The following is an 8,885-nucleotide window of genomic DNA, read 5'->3' on the forward strand; positions in this document are numbered from 1 at the left end:
CACAGTGTTCATACGGTTTTGATGGAAAGAGGACAAAGAACACATGTGTTTGCTTGAGCCTAGACTCAGAGTTAGTATGTCATGACTTCTGTTGATCAAAGTGAGCCACAGGCCTACCAGAGTCAAAGGGAAGGCCAATCAGCTCTGTCCCTGTATTGACAGGAATTACAATACTGCATTACAAAAGTGCATGGTTGTGGAGATCAGCAAAGAGTTTCGGTCCTTTTGTCATTTCCTGTATGCACTTAAGCTTTCCCCCACGACATAGCTGTAATAAGCATTTCCTTTTGCGGAACAATTGTTTTGATATGCAGGAAATATTGATCCATCATACTTATGAAGAAAATTACAAGACAGAAAGGATTATTTGGGCATCATAATTCTTCAGAAGAATGAAATCTGCCTTAAGGCACCAGTTTCATTTCTTAAGTGAGAGAATGTTACTCTTCCCACTCTGGACTCCAGTGTTACTTTAATTAATATGACTCCAATGAAATGTGTGCAATTGCATTAATATGTGATACTATTTTTTACTTTGCATCAAGCACCACTCTCTGTTATAGGCATACAAAAAAGTGTTTGCTCGACTAAGGTTCCTTCTCATCGTGGACTGTGTTGCCCATGAATTTGGTATTGTCTGGTACTGGTTCAAAAAGCATTCTATTCTTTTTAAGAAATCTTACTATCAGAGGAATCTGATTCATTAGAGAATTTTGAGTGTTTACTAGTCAGCCTCTTCTGGGTGACCATTTTATCCTAAAGAGCACCAAAACGTGTATATTTTAAATAATTCTTATTTTCATTTTACAAAATCAAAATGCCTTGCACAAGACTACTAATAGCAATGCATTATATTTGAGAGAAGTTCACACTACCAAAAATTATTTCATACCGCAAGTTCAGTGAGTTTACATCATAAGTGTAAGTGTACTTTGTAGTATACAGTGAATAGATATGCAGGAAAACTAATAATATGAAAAATAGAAGCACGTATTCTCTTTCTTTCTTTCTTTCTTTCTTTCTTTCTCTCTTTCTTTCTTTCTTTCTTTCTTTCTTTCTTTCTTTCTTTCTTTCTTTTTTTAGATACCGGGTTTTTCTTTGTAATACCTAGCTGCCTTGGAACTAGCTCTGTAGACCAGGCTAGCCTCGAACTCACAGAGATCCACCAGCCTCTGCCTCCAGAGTGCTGGGATTAAGGGTGTGCGCCATCACCACTCCCACTATATATCACACTTTCATTATCATTCATCGGTTGCTAGACAGCTAAGTTGATTCCATTTCCTAGTTTTTGTTAGTAGAGAATCAATGAACATGTATATATTAAGTATTTCCATATTAAGAAATAAAGTCCTTAGGGTATATTCCTAGGAGTGGCCGGCCCTATGGTGTTTCTGAGAACCCTCCAAATGATTTCTGTAAAAATGTTTTCCCCTTCTTCACATCCATGACAGCATTTGCTGTCGTTTGTATTTCTGATGATGGCCATTCTGACTGGAGAGAAATGGGATGTTAATGTGGTTTTAACCTGTACCTCCTTGATTTAGGGTTAGCATCGCACTTTTTAATCTTCTACCCGATTAACTGGTTGCTGCTCATGAGCAAAGTGGATGCCTTAGCTGGATTTGACTGACATGGATCGGCCTCTAGAAAAAAGGAAACTTCATTAATTTCAAAGTACATACAAACGTTAATTATCCCAGAAGGAAAAATGCCAAGTGGGAGCTTCTATTTCAGTAAAACTCATGGGTCTCTAGCTGGGAATAGGAAAGGTGGGTGGGGAGGAGAGAGCAGGGCTTCCGTTCATTTGCTGGCTCACTGCAATCCAGCGGGGCCCTGAAATCAGCCATGTGAAAGACATTTATTTTTATGATTCTGTTTTCAGTGCCGCCTTGCAGCCTCGAGCCTTGGGAAGTCCCTCAATACTTACTGAGCACTGGGCCACGACCAGTGTGGCTTTCCAAGACGCCTGACTGTGTGGATGTGGGTGGCCTCTGGAATGTCAGAAGACAAGGTGAACACTGTACTCGGTTTCCCTCATAAAGCATCAGCTTTGCTGAGCTGCAGCCTGGCATGGACAACATGTACACATTTCTAAAAATAATAAACAATATCTGTGTGCCCACTGGTGAGCGGAAATAATGTATGACAGGCGACCAGCACAATCATAAAACACTTTCTGCATTTTTCTTCAAAGGGAAGGCTCTCATGTCTTTACGTAAGTTTATTTCAGCTTTCTAGTTTCGATGTATTGTGTGTGAAGATTCCGTGACATCCCTCCAAGGTAAAAAAATCTCAGCTTTGTTTGGTTGGCAGAAGGAATTGCTTCTCCTGACATTTAGACCTATGGATTTATTTCCGAGTCGCCTCGAGGGAGTTTTCGTGTTTATTTCTTTCTGAATTGCCACTAGGAAACTAAACATTTCAATATTCCAAGCATGTGCACCAATAAGCATGACGAAGAAGCATTAGAAAAAAAGTTTGATGCCATAACATTTTTGGCAACCATACCTGTTTGTATTGGGGAGGATATAGATGAATGTAGACATCTGCAAAGAAATAACAGCGAGGAGTAAATAAACAAGTGAAGAACAGGAAAGTAAACGAGCTTCTGAAAGAAGTTCAAAACGCCCGTTTTCCCTCACATTTAATTATAAGTTGTATATGCTGTTTTCTTTGCAGACAATTCTGTGAACTTTGGATTTTGGATTTGTGTTCCAACTCTCTCATCTACTTACCCTAAAAGTGGAGGAAGAAAGCCCTGAGAATTCTGCCAACATCAGGGGCATAACCCGAGCTTATAGCTCACTCAGATCTCTAAATTACAGAAAATTTAAAATGTCCAATGGAAAAAAGTTTCAAGAGGAATATGAGAATTCGTTTGGGGCAGGTCGAGTTTAATATCATTATTGAATTTGTATAGCTTTTGGTTAGTGCTTAAGTGATTGGCTGAATGGAACAGAAGTACGGGGTGGAATTTCTATTTGGAAGTCAAGTGGTTTGTGGAGCTACAGTTCTGCACATGTATTAATTCCATTTACAGATAGGAAAAACCAAGACACAGAAAGGCTGAGTAAATGGCATGGTGTTCCAGACATGATGTGAAGCAATAAACCCACTAGTCCCTGAGATGCTATTGGTTGCCAAGGAACAAACTCATTGAAGCAAAAGAAAGACCAGAGGGACTGGGCGTTTAGAAAGAACTGAGTGTTCTTGAGTGCTCTGCTGAGTCTCCGAGTGTGTGCTTTGTCCAACACCCACAGTAAAAGTTCCCTTTCTTTCTTTCTTTCTTTCTTTCTTTCTTTCTTTCTTTCTTTCTTTCTTTCTTCCTTCCTTCCTTCCTTCCTTCCTTCCTTCCTTCCCCCTTCCTTCCTTCCTTCCTTCCTTCCTTCCTTCCTTCCTTCCTTTCTTTCTTTTTTTTTTGCTTCTGTTTTTTGAGACAGGGTTTCTCTGTGTAGTCCTGATTGTCCTGTAATTCACTCTGTTGACGACCAGCCTGGCCTTGAACTCACAGAGATCCACCTGCTCCTCAGTTCCTAGTACTGGGCTTAAAGGTGTGTGCCACTACTGTCCGGGCACAGAAGTTTCTTAAGTAAGATGCCCCATCGTGCTTCAGTTCTCTCTAGTTTATCTGTGTTAGTTTCTTGTTCATTCCTTTATAGAGTGAGCTATAAGGAAAATATAGTCCTATTCCTGCGGAATCCCGCAGGTAAATGGATGCATTTCTCACAATAGTTTCTATCCCTTTACTCTAAACTTACACTTTCTTACGTCTTCAGCTAAAATATTTCTCCTTCAATCTTTAATGACAGCGAAGAATTCCTGCAGAACAATAAGCGCATTTCAAAAGGGAATCTGAAGAACCGACTTCCAAAATCGGTTCATCCTCTAAGAGCTGCGTGAGGAATCCAGTGTTGGGAATTCAGCAGGGAAATGGACGTTCCTGTCAAATCGATGACATATGGAATTGTTTCCTTTGGGCTCCTCCTAGTCCTCATGACTAGCATTCAACACCCATTTAGGCCTGCATACACACGTCTATTCATCCATTTTCCCCAAACAACTCATTTATTGTGGTCCTAGTACATACCAGGCACCGTTTTTCCAATGACCCCTCAAATACAAAACTTTTCCCAGTCACCAGAAGTCTCTTGTTTCAAGGTCAGGTTCACATGGACTCCCAAGGTCATTAATCCGTGAGCTCTGGATCTTTTTCTCTGCCTATTTATCTGTCTGTTCTCTCCATAGAGATAGCTGTAAGAGGTCTCTCTCACGTGGGACATGAAACTCCTGATTTCACGAACCATCACAAGCAGAAATACAAACAGACAGCTTAACAATATTAAGAGTCAAGGTGAAGGACTTCCTGAATGACCTCCACAAAGGCTCCAGCTGAAAATGAGGCTGCGGGAAGTGTCTAAAGTCGAGGCAGGGATAACCATCTTCTTCAGTGTTCCTCTGAGGCATTGTTACCAGGAAGGTAGCGAACAAGAGAAATAAATACAGGGCCCCAAGCATAGTTCACCATGTTGTTGCTTCCTACTTAGGAAACCCACTGAAACTCATTCTCTTTGTTTCCTGGTTGTGATCTGGAGACCTGTTGAAAGTATTCTCCTTTTGTGTGTGAGTGGTGGGGGATTATGCAATAAATAAATAAATAAATAAATAAATAAAAGAAAGAAAAGCAAATCAACAGTGAGAAAATCTGAAGGATAATTTACATATGACTTAGACTATATATAAATTTAATAGCTTCTTAATTAGCCTTTCTTACTTCACAAGAGAGCAATGGCATCTGACTGCTTCTCCCCAAGGCTTCAGCTTTCCAGTCAGTTGAGCGCTTGTCTTCTGTCGAGAGTATTGCCGGGCTCAACTTCCGCGGTCGGCGAGACCGCCCAGCGCCACGGTGTGCATTCCCTGTGACTCCGTTTACAGTGCTAATGGATACAGTGTCTGGGTCTGGACCTGGCAGGCTCTTTCTCATGTTCCCTAAGAAAACACCGCAGACTTCCTCATAGTCGTCCAAGACGGCGTATGGAACACACATTTCAACTTTCCCATGTGTCGCCATCTTGACATAAACTTTTAGCCAGAGCGAGGAAAATCATTTCAGTGATTGCTTCCTTATAAGCGCCGTTTGTGCTGCCCAGTTTTATGTTAACTTGACATAAACCAGAGTCGTTTGGGAAGGGGAAACTTCTGCTGAAAAAAAAAAAAAAAGGTGCTCTCCTGATTGGCCTGTGGACAAGCCTGTGTGGTATTTCCTTAACTGATGTTTGATGTGGGAGGCCTAGCCTAGTGGGCAGTGCCACTCTGGGGTGGTGGTCCCGCGCTTTAAGCGTGCTGAGCCAGCCCTGAGGACCAAGACGGTAAGCAGCGTTCAACTGGGATGTGGAACCGGAAGCTGAAATATGTGCTTTTCTCCCCGAGTTGCTCTTGGTCATGGTGGTTTTGTTTGTTTCTTTGTTTTGTTTTGTTTCTTTTGACTTTTGGAGACAGACTTGCTCAGTGTAACAACCCTGGCTGTCCTGGACTCACTTTGTAGATCAGGTTGACCTGGAATTCAACAGAGATCCTTTTGCCTCTGCCTCCCGAGAGCTGGCGTTAAAGGCGTGCACCACCACACCTGGCTGGTCTTGGTGCTTTTTATAGTAGCAGTTGAAACCCTAAGACACCACCCAGCTGTAAAACTGGTGACATGGGACTTAAGGATATCACAATGACCTGAGCTAGGGCACGGCTGTTCTTGTCATAACTGAGACGATACTGGCGGCCGAATTGTTATTTAGAGTGACAGCGAACGCCTGTCATGGATTTATCTTAATCTCGCGTCTTAAGAAGTGTTTTCTTTACTTATTCCTAAGACTTTCATATAGGTACACGATGGAATATTATCCACACCATTTGTGAAGCTGTAGAGTTCTTTTTAAAATTCATTTAATATTATTTTTATGTGCTTTGGTGTGAGGGTGTCAGGTCCCCTGGAACTGGAATTACAGACAGCTGTGAGCTGCCATGTGGGTGCTGGAAATTGAACCTGGGTCTTCTGGAAGAGCAGCCTGTGCTCTTAACCCCGAGCCACCTCTCCAGCCCAGGTATGTAACTCTTAAAGAGTGAGCTCATCTCTGCTCTCACCATCTGTGACACGGACTGGATGATCGGTTAGAGGGTTTTATTTTTCTCTGTGGTGGAAATCCCTCAAGTTCTAAATGTGGATGAATAGCTTCGAGCAGACTCGAACTCTTGAGACACTGCCCTGGGGTAATCCATGACCAACAGGGCAGAGCCTGCCATCCTGATAGTGCCTATGAGTCTAGGCGTTTTACCCCAAATTCTTTTTTTTTTTTTTCCACTTTGAATTTCCCTTTATCGGCTATACCAGAACAGTCCATCGCAATGAAATATATTTGCATTTCCTGAGTAGGGAATCAACGGAATGATGCTGATTATTAAAGAGCTAAGAGACCACCGTGTGCCCTCTTCATGACAACTGTTTGTTCTTCAAGAGTTCCCCGCTCAGGATCGAGTTCAGACAACGCCACCGTCTGAAGTTTCCTCGCACAGTGTTTAATTAATCTCTGTCCTTGGAGTTCATAAATTAACAGGCCCTGTGATTTCCTCCTCGTGATAACCTCTGGCTGTTTTCACTGCCTCCACAGCTACTGGCAGGCAGCTGGTCTCCCACATTCCCTCAAAGTAAACAGGAATTTGGTCCCTGGGTAACTGGCTGCTTTCCAGGGTAAGAATTTGAGTTATTCATGAGCTTTGTGGGCCTGGCTTCTGCCTAAGCCAGACTGTTTTCATAAGGGAGAGCACAGACAAAAAGAATTATGGAAGGTTTGAATCTTGAGGATTATTCCTTTCAAGTGTGTGATAACCTCTGATTCTTCTCCCCGGATAGTTTCTAAACCCTCTCTTGACCTCCCCTACCACCTCACATGCCGTGGTGGTCACTGGAAATTTACCAAGGAAGCTGCCTTGAAATCATGGGTCCTTTCCAGAACGCAGCTGACCTACACAGATGTTCCCAGGCTATTCTTTTCAGATAGAATATGCTGACATAGCTTTGAAAATTAAGTTTTTGGCTGGACAATGGTGGCACACATCTTTAATCCCAACACTTGAGAGGCAGAGGCAGGTGGATCCCAGAGTTCGAGGCCAGCCTGGTCTACAGAGCAAGTTTCTGGACAGCCAAGGGTACATAAAGAAATCCTGTCTTGAAAAGACAACAGCAACAACAAAAAATTAAATTTTCATGAGACTATAGGGGTAACTGCCTAGATTACAAAAGATTCAAAAATAAATATTAAGATAATAATGGAGAAAAAGACATGTTTTCAAGGGTAAGAGTGCATGGACTCTGAATTTTGATTATACTGAATTATGAATTATACTAATATGCTTTATCAGAGCAAGAAATTAATAAGCTTAAATTTTTAAAAAGCAAAGGAGTTACCTATGCAATATGTTTGGAGACTGGTCACCTGGAAGATGGCTCTCCTTTGTGAGGTCACCTGAGAGGGTCATACGTGAGCACTAATTTCGAGTGAATGACCCTGACCTCTAGGCTCCAGGATATTATCATTTGCTGTTAAAGATGCAATTGCTTCAGTTTACCAAACAGCCTATGTGAACGGCCAAAGGACAAACGTTCGGTATATCACACAGTCTGATTTGTAGAAATATTTCTTTTTTAGTGAAAAGTTTTATGGAAAAATAGGGATTTTTGTTGTAATATGACTTATAAACAAACTGATTCCTTGCCATTCATTCCCTGCCGGTATGTGGTTCTACCCTTCTTTCTTGATCATGAGTCTTCCTTTATATCAGTATTTGCCAATCACATAGAACCTTTACGTGGAAATTTGCAGTGTGTGAGGGCGAGCTTGGGGAGAGCATCAGGTCTCTGAGCCAAGACTGGTCTTAAAGTCAAGATCTAAGGCTTTCTCCCCTTAGATGTCTGACAAGCGATATGAGCTCCTTTCAGCACGCCGCACAGCTTTTGAGCCCCGTGTCTTTCTTAGATCAAACACTGACACTCCAGCCACTAAGAAGAGCTCTGCAGCTGAACAATCTATTAACTTTGCCTGCAAAGAGTCCTCAGTTTGGTGGAGAATTTTAACACACAAGCCTACACAGAGAGAGGGGAAAGTACAGCAAAGAGAACTGTAGGCTGCCACGGAAACCAGGGTAAGAAAGGAATCCATCTTGAAAGAGGATTGGTTCAGGTGAGTGTTAGGGAGCTTGTCTGAGTGGGGTTCTGGAGAAGGCGGGGCTTGTGGGAAGATGATATAATGTTGGAATGTGATCCTCTGGGGTGCTGGTCAGTAGTGGCAGCCAGAGAAACATGTGGAAGTTAAAAAAAAAAAACCTACTTTGCAAGTGACGCACACTGGACTTCCTTCTGTTACAGCTAAGCCTTCAAGGAAAGGAACACAGATTCAGGTGCCACTTGGAAATTTACCCATGAGGTCCCAAATGTTTCATAAATGCTAATGAACCAACCGAAACCTAAGAGAGGGCTTTTATACGATTTATGCATTTGGACAACATTTTATTACCAAACAACTGTTCTCTAGAAATTGAGAAACTTCTTAGTCACTGAAAGTTTTCCCCTCAGGATATGTGAAGAGCAAGATGAAACTAGTTAGTCATACTTAGAGGTTCTCACTAAAGCTAGTCTGAGCAAGAACAGACATTTCAGTAGTCGACCCTTTTTTTCTTCCTTCATCTGCAGCAGCATTAGAACATATATATAGTTTGGAGACTTTGTTTTGTGTGTATGTATATGTGCGCGTCCATGCATGTGGAGGTCAGAGGGCATCTTGTGGGAGTTGGTTTTCTCTTTCCAGGGACTGAACTCCGGTTTTCAGCCCTGGCAGCAAACA

At 42.0% G+C, this 8,885-nt stretch overlaps 1 long non-coding RNA gene across 1 annotated transcript in view; it reads left to right on the forward strand.

Annotated features, from left to right (window-relative positions):
* LOC126514184 (uncharacterized) overlaps positions 1 to 2,756 on the forward strand; it is a 7,870-nt gene extending 5,114 nt beyond the window's left edge. Inside the window, exon 3 of the long non-coding RNA XR_007595518.1 lies at positions 1,883 to 2,756. This is a non-coding gene — a long non-coding RNA (uncharacterized lncRNA). The remainder of the gene's footprint in view (positions 1 to 1,882) is intronic.
* The last annotated feature ends 6,129 nt before the right edge of the window (positions 2,757 to 8,885 follow it).

This window comes from Alexandromys fortis, unplaced genomic scaffold, assembly GCF_014885135.2.
Source record: "Alexandromys fortis isolate MF-2015 unplaced genomic scaffold, M_Fortis_MF-2015_v1.1 scaffold_126, whole genome shotgun sequence".
NCBI classification, from domain to species: Eukaryota; Metazoa; Chordata; class Mammalia; order Rodentia; family Cricetidae; genus Alexandromys; species Alexandromys fortis.